Source organism: Heptranchias perlo, chromosome 34, assembly GCF_035084215.1.
Source record: "Heptranchias perlo isolate sHepPer1 chromosome 34, sHepPer1.hap1, whole genome shotgun sequence".
NCBI classification, from domain to species: domain Eukaryota; kingdom Metazoa; phylum Chordata; class Chondrichthyes; order Hexanchiformes; family Hexanchidae; genus Heptranchias; species Heptranchias perlo.
In genome coordinates this window covers 5798182-5821918 of record NC_090358.1, presented here as the reverse complement: position 1 = coordinate 5821918, position 23737 = coordinate 5798182, and the positions used below count along the sequence as shown (strand labels likewise).

General features: G+C 45.1%; 1 long non-coding RNA gene across 4 annotated transcripts; it reads left to right on the top strand.

Moving 5' to 3' along the window:
* The first annotated feature begins 7446 nt into the window (after positions 1 to 7446).
* LOC137301734 (uncharacterized) lies at positions 7447 to 23456 on the top strand. Of its 4 annotated transcripts, none has more exons than XR_010958349.1 (5): positions 7447 to 7602; positions 7748 to 7894; positions 11743 to 11802; positions 17328 to 17443; positions 23395 to 23456. It is a non-coding gene; the product is annotated as an uncharacterized lncRNA (long non-coding RNA). The 4 variants fall into 4 exon arrangements; XR_010958348.1 differs by having other exon boundaries at positions 11743 to 12034; positions 17325 to 17443; XR_010958350.1 differs by lacking the exon at positions 7748 to 7894 and having other exon boundaries at positions 11743 to 12034; positions 17325 to 17443.
* The last annotated feature ends 281 nt before the right edge of the window (positions 23457 to 23737 follow it).

Here is a 23737-nt window from a genome sequence, read left to right as displayed (position 1 = left end):
TCTGTCCAACACATGGATTCATTGCCTGAAGAAGCCTGTAAGGTACAGTAGTGTAGTGGTTATATTACTGGACTAGTAATCCAGAGATCTGGACTAATAATCCAGAGAATGTGAGCTCAAACCTGAGAAACTGAATTCAGTTTAAAAGAATTTGGAAATAATTTTTTTAATAGCTGGTGTCAGTAAAGTGACCATGAAGCTGTCAGATTATTGTAAAAACCCAGCTGGTTGACTACTGTCCTTCAGGGAAGGAAACCTGCCATCCTTACCTGGTCTGACCTATATGTGACTCCAGTCCCATGCCAACGTGAGTCTTAACTGCCCTCTGAAGTGGCCTAGCAAGACACTCAGATGTATGAAAACCAATTCAAGAAGAAGGCCCAGCACTACCTTCGCAGGACAACTAGGGATGGACAATAAATGCCTTGCTGGCAATGCCCACATCCTGAGAATGAATAATAAGAAAAGGATAGCTGGACATGCACTCATAACACTATCATTGAAAAAGGGGTAAGAAGGAATCGCCATGGTGGTAAAGAGCAGACAACACCCCCACCCCGCCACCAACACCCGCCACTGTTTATTAATGAAGCACTATTGGAACTAGGTCACTGTTCTATTTGTGCTTTTTTACTGTCAATAAACAGGGAAAACAAGTGTGGGTGTGTTCGACAACATGGATTTATACAGCGCCTTTAACATTGTAAAACGTCCCAAGGTGCTTCACAGGAGTGTTATCAAACAAAATTTCACATCAAACCACAAAAGGAGATATTAGGACAGGTGGAGGTAGATTTTAAGGAGTATCTTAAAGAAGGGGCGGAGAGGTAGAGGGGCGGAGAGGTTTAGGGAGGGAATTTGATTCTAGGCAGCTGAAGGCATGGCCGCCAATGGTGAAGTGTTTAAAATCGGGGATGCGCAAGAGGCAAGAATTGGAGGAGCGCAGGGATCTCGGAGGGTTGTAGGGCTGGAGGAGGTTACAGAGATAGGGATGGGCCAGGCCATGGAGGGTTTTGATAACAAGGATGAGAATTTTAAAATCGAGGCATCCCCTGATCGGAAGCTAATGTAGGGCAGCGAGCACAGGGTGATGGGTGAATAGGACTTGGTACGAGTTAGGATACAGGCTGCAGAGCTTTGGATGAGCTCAAGTTTATGGAGGATGGAAGATGGGAGGCCGGCCAAGAGAGCATTGGAATAGTCAAGTCTAGAGGTAACAAAGGCTTGGATGAGGGTTTCAGCAGCAGATGAGCTGAGGCAGGGGCAGAGATGGGCGATGTTACAGAGGTGGAAGTAGGCGGTCTTGGTGATGGAGCAGATATGTGGTCGGAAGCTCATCTTAGGGTCAAATAGGATGTCTATTTCAGTGTACACTAAGTTGGGAATAGGAGAAGAGAAAAGGTTTGAGTCAGAGGATTCTCTTTGCGTTGATTGTGGGATGGAACTATTGTTCGGACATTCCTGCCTTTTGCATGTGAAGCAGTTGCTGGTGGCTCTGGAGAAAGTCAGGCTAATATCTTCATCAGCTGTCAAGGGTGAGGGGGAGGCTGTAATTGTTGCTCCTCAACTGTCTCCAAGTAAGTCATCTCACAAAAAGTGGAGAGCCATTGTACCAAACACAGCATCCATCAGTGACGGAAGAAGAGTTACAGCATTCCGCAACAATTTCTGAAACGCAAAACCTATTTTTTAAAATTAAAAAGGTGAAAAATAAAGACTATGCTTGACAAGACCAGCCTGTCCCTTTAGGACAGATAGTACCTCTGGAATCAGTAGCACCGGTTTTTTGGGGGGATGGAGTTTGCCCCTGAACTCCACCCAGCGCTAGAGCAGGAAATCTGAGTGCAAAGATCTTTGACACTCATTTGCATTCAATTTACATCTTCAGATATAGTCAGGTCCAAGCACCTGAAAAGCTGTACAGGAAATTCAGATACTCTTTAGGCACTAAACATAGGAAAATGACCCCTATGATGACATCCTGGTGCAAACCCATCGTTTGCATGGCTGCACCTTAACTAGGGCAGGAGCATCTCACACCATGAGGGGCTCTCGAGTGTAACTGTGTGTGCAATTCTGTCTTTCTATTGATGATTCAGTTGCTGGAAATTTCCTACCCCAGACACATGGCCTAGCACGATCAGCCTGGCAGACAAGTGAACACAGGAACAGAGAGGGTCGTATTAAACCCCGTGACCAAAACATCGGTGCGTCCGAATTGGCAGTTACAAAGTAAAGTTACTGGGGGTAGATCTTGGTTTTTTGCGATAGTGTAAAACGGGTGCTAGCGAATCAGCAGCTCGTTCTACATCGCTCCCGATTTTTATTTCCATTGGACTTCAATGGCTGCTGACTCACTATCACCCAATTTACACTGTCGCAAAAAGTCAAGATCTAATCCAAATTGCCTAAACTGGATCTAGATAGAATGTCAGTTTATTTCACCGCCCTCCAAATTTGCTCATGCCTCCCCCCTCGCCCCCCCCCCGCCGCCCCCAAGGTGCTGACCTGTGCTGAGGTACGATTCCACAGGTGCTGTGGTCTCCAACACCTTGTCCAACTGAACGTTCCTCTTTCTAGACAGACGGCCGGAAGCCTGTTCGACCGGTAGTGGCTTTGCAGTTGCGTCAGATCCTACCCTGAGCAAACATTCACGTCTGAAGCACTTTCCACCAGAAATGACTAGGATAGCGAGCAGGAACAGGAACCCTGACCACATTTCCAATTTCATCCCTGTCCACCCCTCCCCCACCCACCAGCCCAGGCCAGTTGAGGCACCCCTGTGCCAAGCTGCTTGAACTCAACTGATCAGAGACTGACACCAAGACCTTTGATGATAGCTTTTCCACTGCCTTTACTAATGGAGTCATTAATAAAGCCAAGACAAAACATCAGATTTTAACCTTATTGTCTTCATTACTTCACTGAGGATTTTTTCCTTCCAATTTTACCAATTCTAGAATTTATATCGAGTTACTGTGTAGCTGTTCCTATGGCAGAACTATAAATATTTTACTTCTTTTATGAGCTGTTAACCACAGACAGCTGAAGGGAAGACAGCACTCATGCTCCAACTTTATGTTCTGAACCAGCATGAATCGTACTTCACAGTAGCTACTTGAATAAAATGTGTGTTTGTCCTGGTGTCAAAAAAACCCAACAAAAATTGCAGCTTATTAAATCTTGCTTGCACCAGTTGCACCAAATTAACTGCTCATTCATCATATTGCTGTTTGTGGGACCTTCCTGTGTCCAAAATGACTGCGGCTTTTGCCTACATAACAACAATTGCTGCACTTCAAAATAATTTATTGTCGGCAACGTGCTTTGAGATGTTTATGAGAGATGCGATGAGGCGCTGTATAAATGCACGTCTTTCTTTCCATCTTTATTTCACTGCTTACTCTATGGTATTTGAAGACATTTCCGCAATTCTATAAACTAGGAAGTACTGTTGGCGATGGGAGGAGATGAATTTGTTATGTATGACAATCCTCTGTTCATTATTTTAATGGAGGCCATCACATGCTGAGCCCAATCCCATCATCATCCGACCTACACTCAAGCACACTTTCTAGCAGGAGTCATTGGATAATGATCAGGGACCCTGGTTGATTTTCCACTTCCTAACCCAGGGCAGCAGCCAATTCAAGCACTGCTATTTCCACTCAGCACAAACCTGGGACCTTCCTGATCTGTAGTGCTCAGAGCTATGTGTCTGGCTCATATTGTACATGTAATATACACATTTCATTATCTAGAAAGTTTAACGGTGCCCTTGGTCGCCATTAATGGCACCACAGTGAAAATTCCTCAAACATCTGTCTGCAGCATCTTTGCAGCTTAATCCCTGGTAAATGGTACAATTTCAGATCACACCTACAAAAGTCTGAATGCGATGCTGACACTCGCTGTCCAGGCTCACACATGAAGACTGGTCATTGGGTGAGGTAGTGTGGAACTGCTGACACTGTGAAACCTTACACCAGTAGGAGGCAGCACTCTCTGGAGGGGAAAACAGGAGCTGGATAGAAAAATAAAACAAAAATCTTTCTTTCTATTTTTCTTGATACTTTCTTGCCTAGTCTTTGATCCACTGTCAAAAATATAATGCTCCTGAAACTTAAGTATATGAAGGTAGTGTTTTAATAGGTTACTTTGAAATGTAACTGGAACCCTGTTGATATCCAAATGGATGTACCCAGGCCAAGCATAACTTTGATCCAAGAGCAGAATTCCAATGCACCAAATCACTTACTACTCATTCCAGTTATATTGAGACTCTTGATCCAAACATAACACAAATGTATAATCCTGATGTGAACACCAAATCACCTCCGAATTCTTCACATTTCAACAGTCAGTATATTGCCAATCTGTCACCTAAGGACACCAGCACATGTTCAAAGTCAAACTTTTCACATTTGTACACCGGGGCTCGTCAGCGATGATGTTTCTTAACATCGTGTACAATAACAAATGCGTGCAGCATGTTGATTTAATTTAGATTCTGTTGCAGGATAAACAATGAGGTGCAGGTACAAATAGGATAGATTAATTTCATGTATGCACTCTACAGTGTGATCCAAGCATAATACTGACCCTTTCGCTTGGAAAGTTGGACACGAATCAGGATTCAGCTGCTCTAGAGGAAGCCTCCATTAGGCAAAAGCAATGTGATTATTTTTTGATTAGTTGACAGAATAAAAGTTACTCCACTATCGTGGATTTACTCACTAGGCCCCAATGACCTCATGGATAAACACGCCACCCAGTAAGCTATTGAGTCATACACAGACCAGAATGGTCGCAGGTTGAATTCGTGGCTTGGGTTGCATCTATGGTTGCCAACTCTGGTTGGACATATTCCTGGAGTGGTCATCACATTACCTACTGCCTCCAGCCACCCCCCCCCCCCCCACCCCATCACTCCCGCCGTTGGTTGCCCAACATGTCCATATTTGCAATGCACCCCCTTCCCACAGCCAATCGGAAAAAGTAGAGAATCCTCATTACCTGATTGGCTGATTTTTGACTGTCAGTTAAACAGCCTTTTTTTTCCCATCTCAGAAATTTATCATTACTAAAACCAAAGTGTTCAAAGAAACTTTTTCTTTATTAAAAACACAATTTTTTATTGCCCCGATGATTTTTCTTCTGGCTTGTTTGCAGCAGTGTCCTTGAGATTAGCCTTTAATTCCTGGAGACTCCAGGGCAATCCTGGAGGGTTGGCAACCCCTAGCTGAGTTTGATGATCTCAGCTAGGGTAGGAGAAGTGCTACATTGAATTACATCAGTTACTCCAGTGCTGCAACTGGTCTCAGTGCCTTTGAACCAGGGAGAGAAAAACAGCCCACTCTTGATTACTGATAATTGCCTCCCCCACCCCCAACTGCAAAGTGCCTATGTATGGATGACTGGTGAGAACAAGACTGGGCTCAGCTGTAATAGCCTTCATAGACCGATAAACCGCTGACACCCATTGCTTAGGCTTGCACATTGAAGAATGGCGACTCAAACAAGCTACTAGAGAACTGGCAACACCTGCGCCATCCTTATCCCAGCAACTGCCGGCTTGCAGGCATGAAAAAAGCTGAAGGGAAAAAACGTATTTGTTTAGTTGCTCGAAAACTCTTGACCTTTTCACATAATTCTGGGTTAGCTGGTAATGCTAAAGAGTCAGAGGTCAAATTCTACTTTCTAATGATCAATTGGATCTTTATAAGTGGATGGGTTTTGCTAGTCCTTGGATAAGACACTAACTGGAGCATTTTGTGGTGCTAAAGTGCTCTGTCTTGAGGGAGGAAGGAAAAAGGGAGGGAAAGTTGGTGGGACCTGTCCTACCCTATACAGAAACACATCTCCACTATGGGCCAGTATTGACTGTAGTCTATAAAGTCTTACCCAACTGGCCGTATAATGGATGTGAGGCAGTGGGTTGCAAGATTGAGGATCCAACCGTCAAAACAAAAACAGCTCACTTGGATCAAGGATAGTAAAGCATTTGCAAAGTTTCCCTGATGGCTCAGTGGTAAATACTGCTATGCTACTGTGCCATACAGATCAGGAAGATCTAATCTCTAGCAAAAGAACCAGAGGCGAGATGAGGAGAAATTTTTTTACGCAGCAAGTTGTTATGATCTGGAATGCACTGCCTGAAAGAGTGGTGGAAGCAGATTCAATAATAACTTTCAAAAGGGATTTAGATAAATACTTGAAGGGGAAATATTTACAGGGCTATGGGGAAAGAGGAGCGGTGTGGGTAGCTCTTTCAAAGAGCCGGCACAGGGACGATGGGCTGAATGGCCTCCTTCTGTGCTGTATGATTCTATGATTCCATGAGTTAACTGATCTCGGCTGTGTGGTCTAAGGTACTCCAGTTGGCCACAGAAGCCCTGGGCTTTCAGCTCCTGATTGCTATCCACTGACCCGAACCCTTACAGGAAGAATCCTGTTATCAGGCATTTCCTCAATGGGGTTGGGGGGAGCATAGAGATGTTCCTGTGATGCCCTCAGTCTTTTCCTCATGATCAATTCAGGATGGGCAGGTTAATTGACTGGCATAGGTCAACTGCTGATCCACTTGACCACAATTGGTGTGTGTAAGAGGAAGAAAGACACAAAGAATTTACCCTTAAATTAGAAGAAAATATAGTGTCTGATACACAGAAAATACTATTATACATTTCAGCTTAATTACAGTAACTTATCACTTTGCAGCTGAACTTTTGTAGCCCATCTTTCAGTACCTCCAATGGCCTATCTTTCCAGCTTTTATTTTTTGACCATATATATTCTGTATGGAGGTCGCTACGGGTTAAATGGGGGCTAAAGGTTAATTACCTAAAAGCTGCTAAGCATTTAATAAGGTTGTGAATTCTACTAAATGCATCAGTGAATTCAACTAAGTCCCATCAATATTCTACAAACATCAGTGATCTTTACACAATTAAGGCACAGTCTAGGTAGGGGTTGTTTGCAGAGTATGATGGAGGCTGAAGGCAGAGGGTGCTATTGTTAAAGCCTGGGACCTGAAGCTCAGAGAGTTCAGAAACTTTATAAAAGCACAGACACCTCACTCGGGAGCTGCCTCCTGTACACTTTCTCAATTATTCAACCAGTTCATTCGTTTTTGTGATGTGATATTATGGGCTGCATTAATAACTTACAAGGTGAGGATTTCAGCTACTTAGTCTCACTCATCAACACCATGTATAAAACAAGACCGAGGTGGGGGTTGGGGGAAGGGAGTGGTAAACGAGTGATAGAAGCCAGGAAAATCCTTGGTTTGTGGTGAGTTCATAATGATCTCAGCAGGGAGTACCCACAGTTGGTCTCAGGGGACTTGCACTCGGGAGGGGAGAAATATTAACTAAGGTTCCCACCCCTGACCGCTCTCTGATAGCCCTCGCTGGAAAGTGCAGATGTAAGGGAAGGGTGGGATTGTGTCAGGATGTGAACACCCTCCACAGTTAGTCAGCCAAGTATCTGGGCTTACATACGGCCACTTAAGTGAGATATGAGAAGGTTTGCAGGTGCCTGTGCAATCATCCCAGCACGAGTCACTGCCTTCGGGAGAGAAGGGGAGAAAAACTTTAAAAGGTAATGGCAGCTGCTTTGAATCAAACATATAGCATTCAGATATGATTTGTGCACAGCTTGGTGAAATCACTAACAAAATGCAGCTCAACATATCAGTCAACGTGATATTTTTTAATTTGATTAATCCTGTCATTCTCTGGCTTAGATTCCTTTAAGTGCAACAGCAGTTACCAACACAACCATCTGCGGGAATTTTGGATGTTAAAGGGTAGATTTTTAAAAATTCGTTCTCTGGACGTGGTGTCGCTGGCAAGGCTGGTATTTATTGCCCATCCCTAGTTGCCCTGACAAGGTAATGGTGAGCCTTCTTCTTGACGCTTGCAGTCTGTTTATTCTTTGAAGCAGTTTGATACAACTGCATGGCTTGCTAGGCCACTTCAGAGGGCAGTTAAGAGTGTACCATGTTGGTATGGGTCTAGAGCTACTGGACAGACTGGGTAAGGACGGCAGATTTCCTTTCCTACATTACAACATGACTACACTTCAAAAGTACTTAATTGGCGGTAAAGTGCTTTGAGATGTCCTGGGGTTGTTGAAGGCACTATATAAATATAAGTCAGTCTTTCTTTCCAAAGGACATTAGTGAATCAGTTGGGTTTTGATGACAATCCGATTGCTGCATGGTCACATTTACTGATACCAGATTAGCCGATGTGGTCTACTGGCAACACCAATGAGCACATCACTGGGAGCCATTGGAAGTTTAGGCGATTAGGCCTTAAGCTGGCTATGTGCCGATGCACAGACCCCAGTATCTGTGGCCAGGCTGTGTTGACTGAAAGCAAGAGTCTCATTAAAGCGTTATAGAATTATTTAAATTAATTGAAATAACTACTATCCGTGATTTCCCAAAGATTGCCCTTGAAATGTGCAGGCAATTCTTTAGGTCCCTGTAAAATGCATAAATTGAAGACGTCACTACCACTTCCTTGCCTGTGGTAGTTATTTTCTTAGAGGTGAGCAGTGCAGCTTTCTGACAGTGTTTGAGATACTTGCCTTTTTGGGATTTTCTTTTTGCATTTTGATTGGTGCAATTTGTTTATTCTTGTTATTTTTTTTTACTTTTTCTTTCCCAGAGACTTGAGCACATATTCTAGGCTGATACTTGAGTGCAGCGCTGCACTGTTGGAGATGCCGTCTTTCAGATGAGACATTAAACTGAGGCCCCATCTGCCCTCTTAGGTGGACATAAAAGGTCCCAAGGCACTATTTCGAAGAAGACGAAAGGAATGACTAGAGGCAGTAACCTCCATTACCCAAAGATATCAGTATATAGACCCTGCTGGAGCTACATGGGCAGAGGAGAGCTGCCTTCACTGCTTACAATTCGCCAGAGAGGCAGTCTCCAAAACATGCCATTTTCTCCATAAACCTATAAACTATGCCAAGGACAGGAATGGCTCTGCCCATAGCAGTGAGATTAGCTGGTTCATTTCGAGCTGCCTTGATTGACTAATCAGCCAGTTTGCAGTACACCATTGCTTACATCAGGCCATTGATACCTTGCTTGCCAGGGCAAACGATTGCATAACTTTTCCAATGGAAAGCTGCCAGCAGGTTTCTGTGGCCAGTTTTCCAAGAGCACAGGACCTTATCAATGAAATCTATGTGACTATTATGGCAACTTTAGGGCTTTCATGAAAAGGGACGTCTTTCATTCCAGCAATGTCCAGGTGGCCAGGACCATCAGCACCTAAATCACGTACACTGGATTTTAAAATTCTCATCCTTGTCTTCATATCCCTCCATGGCCTTGCCCCTCCCTATCTCTGTAGTCTCCTCCAGCCCTACAACCCTCCGAGATCTCTGCACTGCTCCAATTCTGGCTTCTTGCACATCGCCGAGTTCCTTCGCTCCATCATTGGCGGCCGTGCCTTCAGCTGCCTAGGCTCTAAGCTCTGCAATTCCCTCCCTAAACCTCTCTGCCTCTCTATATCTCTCTCCTCCTTCAAGTCACTCCTTAAAACCTACATCTTTGACAAAGCTTTTGGTCACCTATCCTTGTATCTCTTTATGTGGCTCAGTGTCAAATTTTGTCTGATAACTCTCCTGTGAAGCACCTTGGGATGTTTTACTACATTAAAGGCGCTATATAAATGCATTTTATTGTTGTTGTGTGCTGGAAAAGTCGCAATGCTTTCATTCCGCAGGAACCTTCTGTGCTGCCAAGAGTTCAAGTACAAAAAGACTCAATGGTTATTACTCCTGGTGAACAAGAGATACCCTTTTGGCTACTGATGCCTCTGAGAAACCCCTGAACCACAGCTCAATTGAGCTTTTGTATGTAGCCCCATGAGGTACCAATTCATGGGCTTGATAGCTGAGGATAAACTGCAGATGCTCCTCAGCTGCCACATCCACTTGCTCCTCCTCACTTGTTCTTTGTGCTACATCTGGTTATCGCCCAAGTACCTCACTGCTTAAATCCCTGGGGTAAATGTTGTTGTGCTGCTGCTTGTGACAGGTGGAGTGATTGACGCTGGAGTGCTGTAATGTGCTTGGGCTGTTCACCATCTGTCGACCTGGTTGTTGACTCTTCAGAGACAACCTCTGGAAACACATGAGCAACATGTGCAACAATGGTAGCATCAACATGCCCCTTCTAAGAGAGTTGAATTACCAATGTACCATGTACCACGGTGCTAGGGTGTTTGGGAATGCCAAAGTGACAGTGTGTGAGTGAGTAGGGGAGGAAGAATAATCATCAATGAGGGCCTGGTACAATCCATCGGCATTACTCACCCCAACTCCCGCTATGGACTCAAGGCCCAAGATCTCAAGGATTAACTCCTCCATTTGATGGTCCATTTGTAGGTCTCCTACTGGTCCTGCATCATTCCCTTCTGTTATGGGCTACCCTTTTCTGCGAACAGATAAAAGTAATGAACTAATAGAGGTTTGAAGAGCACAGACATTGCCAAGCATGCGGTTACTCTGTGTCCGAGCATCCGAATAAATGAGCTTGGAGCATGCAACTCGCTGTTGGTAGAACCTATATTAGAGGTCATTATTTTTCCAATTATCAATTGAAGATTGCCTTGGCAGCGATAAGGTGCATCATACATCAATATGGGCTGGCATGTGAATGTGTCAATGTGTTCACAAATGATAGGCATCTTTCCATATTTAAAGTCCAACTGGTAGAAGTAAAAGATTTTGTTCTTAAATGCCACTCGTACAGACTTCTATCTTGCCAAACTTCCTTAAATTGGAAAATGTCCTTTTTCATCTGGACATGGAAAATGTTACTCATTCTCTGACCTTCTCCCTGGAAAAATGGACAACTCTTACGAGGATGCCCTACACCTATCCTGTTGCATAGACTAGGTTTGTATTCCTTTGAATATAGAAGATTAAGGGGTGATCTAATTGAGGTGTTTAAGATGATTATAGGGTTTGATAGAGTAGATAGAGAGAAACTATTTCCTCTGGTGGGGGAGTCCAGAACAAGGGGGCATAACCTTAAAATTAGAGCTGGGCCGTTCAGGGGTGATGTCAGGAAGCACTTCTTCACACAAAGTGTTGTGGAAATCTGGAACTCTCTCCCCCAAAAAGTTGTTGAGGCTGGGGGTCATTTGAAAATTTCAAAACTGAGATTGATAGATTTTTATTAGGCGAGGGTATTAAGGGTTATGGAACCAAGGTGGGTAAATAGAGTTAAGATACAGATCAGCCATGATCTAATTGGATGGCAGAACAGGCTTGAGGGGCTGAATGGCCTACTCCTGTTCCTATGTTCCTATGTACCTCAGAGAGAGCTTTGCTCCTTCTCCTGCACCTCTTCCAGGACAACCCGCAAAGCTCAAACTGAAAGGCGGCTGGCCTCTCTCGCTGGCCTCTCTCTTGGCCTTGGCCCAATTCCATCTGAATCCACCTTTGATTTTCCTTAAACGAATCTCACCCACTGAAAACAACTCCTAATGCGACAGTACCCCTTCAAACAGAAGCAGCAGTTCCTTATGATATCTCGCCTCTGCTGCCAGCTCATTCGCTGTGCAGGGCCCAATGTGCATGGGGAGATCTGAATAATTATGTAAATGAGCACACCTCAGAATGTCATGAGAAATTAGCCAAGGCTAAAAAAAAAGGTGCCCTTAAATCACCTTTGAGTGAAATGACTGTTTTTTTTTCATTTTGCAGATCTGGTTAAGAGCGATGGTAATTATTGACACCAAAATAGTTAACAGCGAACAATCAACGGTGAGGGATGTTGGAAATCAGCAATTCTGCCAGCTCAGCTATCAGAACCTTCCAGGGAGGTCTGACTGGTGACATTCCAGTGGAAAGTAGGACAGGTGGCGGATTAGTTGAGTCAACAGATTTATGAGCGTATTAACCTGCTCTGCCAACTCTCCCAGCCAGCTTACATACTTTGATGTAGCAATGTCACTGCACGCTCTGTGTTCTGCCCTTGTTGCCTCAGGATTGCTGGGTAGGTTTTACTAGAAAATTCTAATTGTTGTGCCTGAATTGTCCCTCACTGTCGATGTAGTCGATGGCCCAGAGAAAGCAATGGGTTTTCCTTTCTCCTGAGCTGGCTGTTTGGAGGTCCCTTCTAGTGAGATATCCTTTAGACCTGCGTCATCTTCTTCACTTGTTAATAGCCCTCTCCCACCCTCCTCCCCACCCCCACCCCAGGCCTTCTGTGACACGGTGACAGTAGTTTTGTCGAAGGGTAGTAGTATATTTGGGATTCTCTCCCCAAAAAGACTGTGGGAGCTAGAACAGTTAAAGCTTTCAAGATTGAGATAGATAACTTTTTGTTAGGTAAGGATATCAAAGGACATGGTGCAAAGGAGGGAAAATGGAGTTGAGGTGCAGATCAGCCATGATCTAATTGAATGGCGGAGCAGGCCCGGAGGGATAAATGGCCTACTCCCGTTCTTAATGTTCCTATGTTCCTAAATGGACTCTGACAATTAAGAATAACTCTGGAATTCCCTCCCTAAACCTCTCTGCCTCTCTACCTCTCTCCCCTCCTTTAAGACGCTCTGTAAAACCTACCTCTTCCTCTCCTTATGTGGCTCAGTGTCAATTTTTTTTTGATAACTCTCCTGTGAAGGGCCTTGGAACGTTTTACTATGTGTCGCCACACTCGGTGTCGCCTTTACCAAATGATCCTGACCGTGGGTATCGGGTGAAGACAGAATTGAGCTTGATTGTGATGGCATCTACAGTCAAATAGCCTACCAACAATCATGTTGAGGCTCACACATTAAGAATGGCCACTTGGATGGGGATGAAACTATACTGCAGCAAAAGTCAGCTCCCTCAGGAGGGGAGGAGAGAAATCAAAACTTGACACTGGTGGAAAGTTTGTTTTGTTTATTAAGTTGGCACTTGCATAAGTTTTTTGGGGGAATGTCAGCTCTGTGGTACCAGGGAGTTCTTTCTGCCATGTTACCCCACCCCCCACCCCTGACAAATGCTGGTGACACTCCAGAATTCTTCCGATCAGTCACGGTGAGATGGTTACCATGGTAACGACTGAAGCTCGGCACGTTGAAAGCCAGTACACTACACAAGTGCTCGATTCATCTTTAAACTGCCAGTGGCTTGTGGGAGAGTGGCTGTGGTCAAGAAGCTACCTGAGTAAATTTCATATTCCACATTCATTGGCTGTAAAGAGCTTCGGGACATCCTGAGGATGTGAAATGCGCTATATAAATGTAAGTCTTTCTCTCTTTCTTATACATGACATAGTAAGCATTTATCGAATGTTGTTTTGGACCACGTACATTGTAGAACGGCAGATTAACAGGATAATGACGGGTTTTTGCATGTGTGTCACTAACTGTTGGAGAGTGCACCTGTGTAGAGTGATAACAGAATCCTGTTCCCCTTCCCCCATGGTCGAATAGCTCACTGACACTCACTACTCGGGCTCATATTTCGGAAGCATAACCACAGGTGAGAAGAGTTGGCAGGATATCAAGAATAATCCGGGGATGAAAGCAGGGTGAAAAAGAGGATATAACCCATACCTGAAAAGTTTGAGAAAGGGCGGGTCACAACCCCCTCACCTTCTTTCCTCCCTCTCTCGCCCCAGATGAAGAACGGCCTTTTGGGCAAGATGCAGGAGGGCAGCCAGCACCCATGCAATTGTATCGCCGTTTGACTCCGTATCTTCGGGGGAGAGGGGAGAAAACCAGAAAGGGTGGGTGGTAGGTGAGGGGAGATTCAGCTATGCAAAAATACGATGCATTAAATGGAAAACCTTAATCAGTCGAGGCTCTTCAGAAATGACCCATTTACTATCACAACAAAACTCTTAGCTTTCACCAGGAGGCTTAAATTTAATAGATGGAAGTGTGATGAATTATGAAAGATTCAGAGTCTAGGATGATCAGCAAACTGAATTAGAAGCTGAATTCCCATATGGTGTAGCAAACATCCCATTATCTCGTCCTGCCCAATCTCTCATCCATTTAAATACTGAAAGTGACAAGACTTGGATCATAATATTCACGAGTACTTATAACCTTATTCACTTTGCGCCAAATATCTCAGCATGCTTGCTAGAAAAGATTGTTTGCAACTCAAAGTACCTGACGTCTAATTCACTTGTGCCCTCATTCTGTGAGCTGATTGAAGTTTCTGAGCTGATTCTAAGATACTGGAATTATTTTGAAGTTTTAATTTCCCACCACAACACCACCACCACCCCCCCCCCCAACCCCTGTTTTCTTCTCTCCTCTCCTGAGGGCACTGACTTTCGCTGGGCGATATCGAATTGGCTCACTATACACCACGCCCGAGTTTGCCTTCCAGTCACTTCAATGGAAAGGAAAATTGTGTGGTGTATAATGGGCGGCTGATTCTCTATCGCCCGCTTTACAGCACCGCCCAAAATTAAAACTACCCCCTTGTATTTTACAGCAGGTGTCTCTGGAGAGAAATCAGGGATGAGAACCCTGGCTGTTTTATGCTGTCGCTAAGTTCATCTTAGCTGAGGTTCAGCGCACACGGGAATAGTGCTACACCAGACAGTGTCTTCACTCACTAATTCACTGAGGAAGTTGAAGCTTTAAATCTGTTGCTGAATAAAATTACGGAGTCAATCTGTTAGGGACAGAATGGCAAGAAAATTAGACTGGAATAAATCTTTGACTAAAGAACCAATGAGCTGTTTCAGATAAAAATAATAAATATGATTTTCATGAAGAAGAATTACAAGTGCTTGGAGGGAGGGTTAATTACCAAGCTAAATATAAGAGTCCCTCTGATGGATTAATGGATAAATGGTGTGACACCAAGCCAGCAGACCAGAGAGTCCCAGATTTGATCTCCCTCGCCCAGAGACACTGAATCTAATTGTAACTCTTCTACTGCAGCTCCAGCTAAGATCAACTAACTCACAACAGACCAGGGGTTGAACTGGGAACGTTTCCTGGTTTTAAGGCTCAGCTCCACACTAGGCAATGCCATTGGGGGTAGCCACAATTACCTCGGGTGTGTAACTTATTCTTAGCACAGTGGCTTCTTCCTTTATGAGCATTAACTTAGGTTACAAGGTGTGGACAGCAGCTTTCAAGACGATATCAAGTGAGTAATGGAAAGCTCAGAAAGATATCAAAGAAACTACTGTATTGTCTTGCTGCTGGAGTAACATGACGCTAATCTACATTCTACACTAACCTTTCCCCCTCCAGTTTTCTTCCCTTTCCTCTGCTCTCCTAAAGGCAATGAAATAACTCAAGATGGCTACTGTTCCAAAAAATGCTGGTAACCTCCTAGTGCCTCACCCAAATGGCCATTCTCCAATGAGGGAGTGTTGGACCAGTGATTCCAGATCTTGTCCTTATCTGACTATTATGTCTCGGAAGGTAAATGCACCGTAGGCTGATTCACATAGACCAGAAAGGGCCCAAGTTCAGTCCTCACTCATGCTAGGTTAGCTGATCTCAGCTGGGGCAGCACTGGGGGTGCTACATTTGGCCTGGGCAACTCTGGATTAGGGAGTGGGAAAATCAGCCAGGGTTCCTGTTCCCGATTGTCATCCAGTAACCCATACTGGAAAATGTGTGCAGGGATATTGGGAAGAGAAAGAAAAGGATGAATTTACATTTATATAGGGGAGGACAGAATCGAGCTCAGCTGTGATACTCCTATAGTAAAACAGCCTGCTAACACTCACTGTCTAGACTCTAAAATCGGAATGGTTCCTTGAGTGCGCTCCTATGCCATATTGCAGCATGAGCCAGCGCCTTCAAGAAAGAAAGGGAGAAAATTGGAAAGAAAAGTTCAGAGAAATCACTGTGTGTTGATTAGTGGTTGGGAAGATCCCTGCATGATTGAGTTTGATATGTACACACTATGTTAGCTGTAAACATTCTGCAAGCTAGAGATAAAGTGATGTGGTCCGATATCAGTTTGGTAAAGACAGGGAGGGGTCATGACTTAGCAAGTCCGATTATATCCAGGGACAGAAAACAGAAAGACCCGTTTGTTCCATCTGCGGTCTGTACTACAGGCTGACGCACACTGCAGCCACTTTGGAACGTAATTGCTCGGTGACCCTAATTCCTGGTGCTGCAACATTTATACTATGGGATGGCAGCAGAGAGAAAGAGAGAAAGAAAGAAAAAAAAGAAACTTGCATTTATTTAGCGCCTTTCACGAACTCAGGTTGTCCCAAAGCGCTTTACAGCCATTTTGAAGTGTAGTCACTGTTGTAATGTAGGAAAACACAAGGTTGAGAGTTCAAACAGTGGTACCTGACCATGTCCTCTGATATCTCAGAGTAAATGCATCGTGTGGTGTCGTACCGGGCTATACAGACCAGGAAGCTCTCCGAATCAATCTGCGGCCTGTGTTGATTCAGATACTCTCAACTGAGGCAGCACCAGGGTCACTTGACCTCAGCCCCCTGGGCAAGGGAATGGAAACATCAGCCAGGGCTTCCGCTCCTGCCTGCCTGCCCCTTGCCCTCCCCCTTCCGTCCTGGCACCTCTTCAAATGGTTTCAATGGGGTCTGTAATTGGGAGAAGAATTCCACAGAATGGTCTGTTTGAACTCGCACACAACATGTGTAGCATGCTGGCACATGCATTGTTTTATTTGCTGCTTTACAGGCCTAGACCAAGAGGAGCCACAGGTGAGGTAAATAGCTGATAAAATGGAGTCTGTAACACTTCCGTCTCATTGGATCAATGCTTTTGTTTCTTCTGTAATTTAACATTTATTATTTCTTTAATTAAAAAATCTTTTCACAGGTTATTAAACCCATTAACTAGTTCTTAGCATATTGACCTGTGACCTTTACCTGTTGTTCTCCACATCCCCCTCGCCCCCCCCCCCCACCCCCCCAGCCCCTTTTCTTTTGCTCATCCTATAAAGGGACGCATTTATGTTCTCTTGTCACTAACCAAACGTTAACTTATCTTTTCCCTTTTCAAATGCTGAAAGGCATGCAGTGTATTCCCAGCATTTTCTCTGTTTTTCTTTTCAGTTTTCCCCTCTTGCAGCCTCTCAAAACTCTGCATATTCCTAAGTGTGAGGATGGGCTGCAGTGTTGCTCCCTCAACCTTGCACAAAAACATGTCTCCCCTTCTCTCTGGACTCTTGTGGGAGGACAGTGCCAGCTGTGCTCCGGACAGGCTCCATCACCTTCATGTGCCAGAGTTGGCAGTAAGTGCGAACGGGTTATTTGACCATGAGGGTCCTCACGGCTGAGCCCAATCCTGTCCTCATCTGATATCCACCTGTACCCATTTTTTCAGTAGGACTCGATGGGGCGATTTTGGTGTCGGATGTCAATCGGACCGCGATGCGGTTTTAACCGGGACCTGAGAGGGGGGAGCTGACGTGGCTTTCCCATTAGGCAGAAGAAGCTCTTCAGGTAAGTCTAAAACTTTCCTTTGTCGGGCCAGGAGGAGCAGGAGTCCCCACTGGGCCCGGCCTCCCCTGCCCCGAACTCCCCCAGGGATCCCGTGAGACTCCTCCCCATGAGACCCTCCCGAAACCCCCTTCCCGACACTGATCTGGCGGGGCAGCCGAGGATTGCCCCCACCGTTGCCTGCCCACAGCAGCTCTGCGCCCTCTTGGTGCCCGTTCCAGGCGGGAGGTGGACAGGCGGCTAAAATCCTGCTGCCTCTAACAGGCGAGGTTTACGTGCTCCGAGTTAAAATCCGCCCCTTTGTTTCTCATAACTATGCATGATTCCCAGCCAAGAGGAGCAAGCCATGGGATCTAATTCCAGGCTGCTCTACAAAGAGCTTTGAATCGATAATGGTGCCCGGCATACTCCTGAGTCTACACCATCACCCGTCTCACTTTGTTTTTTAGAATTAGGAACTACTCATTTGTCCTGATTGATACTAAGGTTTCAATAACATTTTTGAATGCAGCTTGAATGAAGTCAGTATCCCCTGCAGTGAAAACAAGACTTAATGTTACTTATTCATACCCCCGGCACTAAACTCCGTTTCATCCTGTCATATCAATTGTTTTTAAGTACTGAGATATTACGAATTGCACTTATTATTTGGTGTGAGGTTTGCAGACACAGATCGACACTGATGCAGAAACTGAGACAGACACTGACGTTAATAGAGATTTCCTTCAAGGTTTTACCTTTCCCGCAATAACAACAACTTGCATTTATATAGCGCCTTTAACATTGTCAAATGTCCCAAGGCACCTCACAGGAGCGTAATCAGACGAAAATTGACACCGAGCCAAAGAAGGAGACATTAGGACAGGTGGCCAAAAGCTTGGGCAAAGAAGTAGGTTTTAAGGATTGGAGAGGTGGAGAGATTTAGGGAGGGAATGCCAGAGCTTAACCGTCTAGACAGCTGAAGGCACAGCCGCCAATGGCCAAGAAAATGGAGCATGCGCAAGAGGCCAAAGCTGGAGGAGTGCAGAGTTCTCAGAGGGTTGTAGGGCTGGAGGAGATTACAGGGATACGGAGGGGCGAGGCCATGGAGGGATTTGAACACAAGGATGAGAATTTTAAAATCGAGGCGTTGGCGGACCGGGAGCCAATGTAGGTCAGCGAGCGCAGGGGTGATGGATGAACAGGACTTGGTGCGAGTTAGGATACAGGCAGCAGAGTTTTGGATGAGCTCAAGTTTATGGAAGGCAGAAGATGGGAGGCCAGCCAGAAGAGCATTGGAATAGTCATGTTTTGAGGTAACATAAACATGGATGAGGGTTTCAGCAACAGATGGCCTGAGGCAGGGGCAGAGATGGACGATTTTACTGAAGCTAGGTATGAGAACACATGTTCATATGTCCAAGGCTCAGTGTTTACCATATCTGGGTTGCACAAGAGACAAGCAGCTGTTGCAGAAACTTTGCACCTTCAGCAGGTGGGCCCGCATCCGCAGGGTATGGTGTGTGTTGATGCTGTGGTCAATGCGCTCCCATATTTTGCGATGAGATTTGCTGGTCACCATGATGCTTGTGAGGAGCTCTTGATACCTGCTGTTCCCCCAGCAAGGCCTCATACATGATCAGCCTGTGACTATTCTCTGGGGGAGGGTCTCTTTAGGGACATGGTGCCTTCAAGACAGCACGGAAGTTTAGTCCAAGTCAACCCTTTGTGGCAGACTCTGCAAACCGATATCTGAGCCAGCCAGGTCCAGGTTGACCTGCTTGTTTGACCAGCCGGTGGCCACCAATGGAACTTCTTTTTTTATTCGTTCATGGGATGTGGGTGTCGCTGGCGAGGCCGGCATTTATTGCCCATCCCTAATTGCCCTTGAGAAGGTGGTGGTGAGCCGCCTTCTTGAACCGCTGCAGTCCGTGTGGTGACGGTTCTCCCACAGTGCTGTTAGGAAGGGAGTTCCAGGATTTTGACCCAGCGACGATGAAGGAACGATGATATATTTCCAAGTCGGGATGGTGTGTGACTTGGAGGGGAACATGCAGGTGGTGTTGTTCCCATGTGCCTGCTGCTCTTGTCCTTCTAGGTGGTAGAGGTTGCGGGTCTGGGAAATGCTGTCGAAGAAGCCTTGGCGAGTTGCTGCAGTGCATCCTGTGGATGGTACACACTGCAGCCACTGTGCGCCGGTGGTGAAGGGAGTGAATGTTTAGGGTGGTGGATGGGGTGCCAATCAAACGGGCTGCTTTGTCCTGGATGGTGTTGAGCTTCTTGAGTGTTGTTGGAGCTGCACTCATCCAAGCAAGTGGAGAGTATTCCAACACACTCGTGACTTGTGCCTTGTAGATGGTGGAAAGGCTTTGGGGAGTCAGGAGGTGAGTCACTCGCTGCAGAATACCCAGCCTCTGACCTGCTCTTGTAGCCACAGTATTTATATGGCTGGTCCAGTTAAATTTCCGGTCAAGGAATCCGAGGAGTAGATCCATCACTGGGGGCTAGGATTGTTCCCATTCAGTTCCAGATAACCCTTCAAGCCAACACCTTAACTAGGTAGCGGGGCCATGGTTGGACAACCAGAGGGAAGCTGACCAGCGCTGATAAGCTGCACAGTTTCAGATTGGTTAAACTCCAACGGTATCCCCAGATAATCGGGGGATCCCTCAGCCTTGACTTTACTAACCTGAACCTAAGGTCTCTGGACTTGGAGAAGTGGCCATGTCCTTTCGGAGAGAGATTATACACTCCATTTGCAGCAATCACAAACTTCACCTGTGTGGAGTTGCTAGGAGATTCTTAAACATAGTGATGGGTTTCCACTTGTGTCAGACACATGTCTGACCAGAAAATAAAGTTATATTGAGCAACTGCTCTTCCTCCATCACACGGTCATCTAATAATCTACAAAAACAAGGACAGACAGATAGATCGATTGACGATTCTGAAAACATTTGCTCTTTTCTTTCCAGTACTTCTTCTTTTCTCCACTCCTATCCTCATGAGGTGTTGTTTCATGGGTGTTGGCATTCCCTTCTATTGTCTTACCCAAGTGGTTATTCATCAGGTCCGAGCACAGACAGTGAATTCAGCAAGATACTTGACCATGGACGAGCACAGAAACTGAGTCTGATCTCAATCAGAAGCAGGAACCCTCAAAACCTATCCCTTAATCATGCCTTCAGGTATGTCCGCTAATTCTCTCCAACTACTGCTCAGCATCCATATTTCTTCCCTTCTGTGGGATGTTTGCTGTGTTAAAGTCTGCCACAAAGGGTTGACTTGGACCAAATTTCCGTGCTATCTTGAAGGCACCATGTCCCTAAAGTAGAAATGCAAGCTGTTGTTGATATTTCTCCTCCTTCAATGGGCGATATTGAGGTCACTTTTATCTCCTCCCACTACTGGGCCTGATGAGATCAGCTAACAGCGGAGATTAGTGGTTTTTGTGGCCCATTTACCAGCTGAAACATTGCGGGTGTCTCGCCCCCACCCCTGTCATTTTTTTTTTACATAAAAAAATCAACAACTCAACTAGCCTTTGAATAAGAAGCAAGTAAGAGGCATTCCTCCAGCAAATGACTCTTGATGCATGTGCAGTTTTCAGCATTCAGTTGCTGGCTGTGTCTTCTCCAATGCGTAGTATGTGAACCAAAAATATAGAAAACTGGTCGGCTCAGGGAGACTGGAATATCTCTGGGCTTATTGGCAAAATAAGAGCTAGCCCCCATTTTCCTAACAGCAACCTAATAGAAACTACTTTTAGGTGTTATAATTGGCCCTTGGGTACCCCTGGGTTAAAGAAATGGGGAAAAAAATCAGCCATAATTCCTGCTCCTGTTCACTGTTGGAAAAGTAATGTGTGATGCCCCCATGATTAAAAGGTCTACCAAGACTCTCCGGCTGGTACACGATGGGCCGAATGGCCCCCTTCTGGGCTGTATCTTTTCTATGGTTCTCTGGTTCTATAGGTCAAGAATGGCCTGCTGGATAAAGTATTAGAGGGTTGCTGGTACCCATGGAACCGTACCCCAACTCGAGTCAGTGCCCTCAGAAGAGGTCGGGAGAAAACCGAAATCAGAGGGGGAAAAAAATCTTAAATATGAAAAAAAAATCACACCGTTTTCCTTCAGCAGCATAAATATACCTGCAAACTGCTATCCAATTAGGTTATGCCTGAGGTCTTCAAGCAAATAATGAAACTATAAAAGTCAAGGTTGGCGTATACGTATTTGGCATCCTGCCAGGTGCCAACCCTCAAGGTGCATCTGCTTGTTTGCATGGCTTTCAAGTACTTGATGTTACTAATACATTATTAGCCTAATTGGATGTGAATAACACAATCATGGTGCAGGGCCTGAGTTTGCTCATTTACTACTGGGTAAAGCTACTCCAAATACTTGTAAACTGCAGTCTGCTAGACCTATGAGGCCACAGAACCTGATAAAAGAGAGAGAGATAAACTTCAGTTAATCTTCATTCTCAATCTCATTCTTTCATTACCACCAAGTCACATTACATTTATTGCCTTCAGATGAAAAACTGTACAGTTAGAGGTATTGGAGATAAATATTTTATATTCCTAGGAATTATTTGTCATTGACTGTTACTCTGCACTTAATTGTCAGTCTCATTGGGTACAAGATTGAGACGATTTAGCAGCATTTAATAAGTATGTCACGGCCGTAAAGAGATTATTTCAGGATCAGTTTCTAGTCTCTGTCAATTTGGCTTTTTAAATACTGCACTGTGTGCTTTAGTGATAGAGGGTCGCTAATATTGACAATCAGTATTGACAAATTGTTGTCAGTTATCATGCGATTGGGAACGTAAGAGGTACCTGAATTGAGGCCTGTCTCAAATTCTGCAGTTCATAAAGAAAATACATTAATTGGGTTTAAAAAAAAGTGTTGGCGATCTAAAGCAGAAGCGGAAAATGCTGGAAAAGAACAGAAGGTTTATCGATATTTAAAAAGAGAAAAGACAGAAATGAAAAGGGCCTGAATCCAAACCATTAATCTGCCTTCTTTTCACAGATGCTGTCAGACCTGCTGTGCATTTCTGACATTGTTCTTATTTTAGATTTCCGGGATTTGTGGCTTTTAAAAAAGATACTCCTACTATTTGATTCGCTGCCATTTCTCGTCTAGGAAATTCTATTCCTTTCTTTGTCCTAATTTCCATTTGTTTTTTTTCATTCTGTTCATCATCCCTTTCACTTTTTACTTGTGACTGTGTATTTGAAAACCTGTTCACAGGCTAGAAACCACCTCTTTGCAATAGTGCTGAGCGTGCCTGACCTTTGACTTTTCCCATTATTCTCCTCCTCCGCTTTGCCTTCTTCAATCTTATCTTCCACTCTTCACTTTTGACAGAAAGTCTACACCCAAAACATTAATCAATCTTTGGCCTCTTCAGTTGTATTCCCAGCATTGGACTGGGGGCAGGATTGCCAAATTCAAGCTCAGATACAGGGAGGCCAGTGACTGTTGTTATGTAGACAAACATGGCAGCCAATTTGCTAATAGCAATATTTCACAGACAGTCATGAGAAGGAAAGACCAGTCCATTTTTTTTAATCCTTATGTTCTATCATTGCTGTTTCTGCAATCTTCCCTATTATATACATTATTATGGATTTCCTCTGAAACAGGATGTCAAACTCCCATTTGCCTTGCACCATCATCCCTTTTGTCATTTACTCACTCCTGCCCCTTTGTTCTTTCCTCCCCCCCCACACACTTTTTCCCCGGCTCTGTACTTGCTTAAAAACTGTTAATCTCTAACGTCTTCCAGTTCTGATGAAAGGTCATTGACCTGAAACGTTGGCCAGGATTTTAACCCAGAGCCGGGACGAGGACGCGGGGTCGAATCGCGGACGGGTAACCCGAAAGTGCGCGTTTTCCGGACGTCCTTACGATTTTGACGTAAGGTCTTTTATTATTTTTTTTGTCGGTTTCCCATCCCACCAGCTGGCCTCAGTCAGATGGGTGCAGAGCAAGGAAGAGGACACCTTCAGGCAAGTGTTCAGATAAGTCTTCGATTGTATGGGTGAGGGGGGGAACATGGGGGCATGGGTGGGCACGGGGGCATTGGGGCATGGGGCATCAGTGGGCATGGTTGGGCATGGGGGTCACCGGGGGGGGAGGGGTCAGTCAACTGGGGGGGGAAATCAATTATCGGAGGTTAGTCATCAGCGTCAGTCATCGGAGGTCAGTCATAGGGGGGGAGGGGGATCAGGTGTCAGTCACCGAGGGAGGGGTCGGGACCGGGGTTCATGGCGGAGGTCCATGTTGTTGGGGGGGGGGGGGGGGC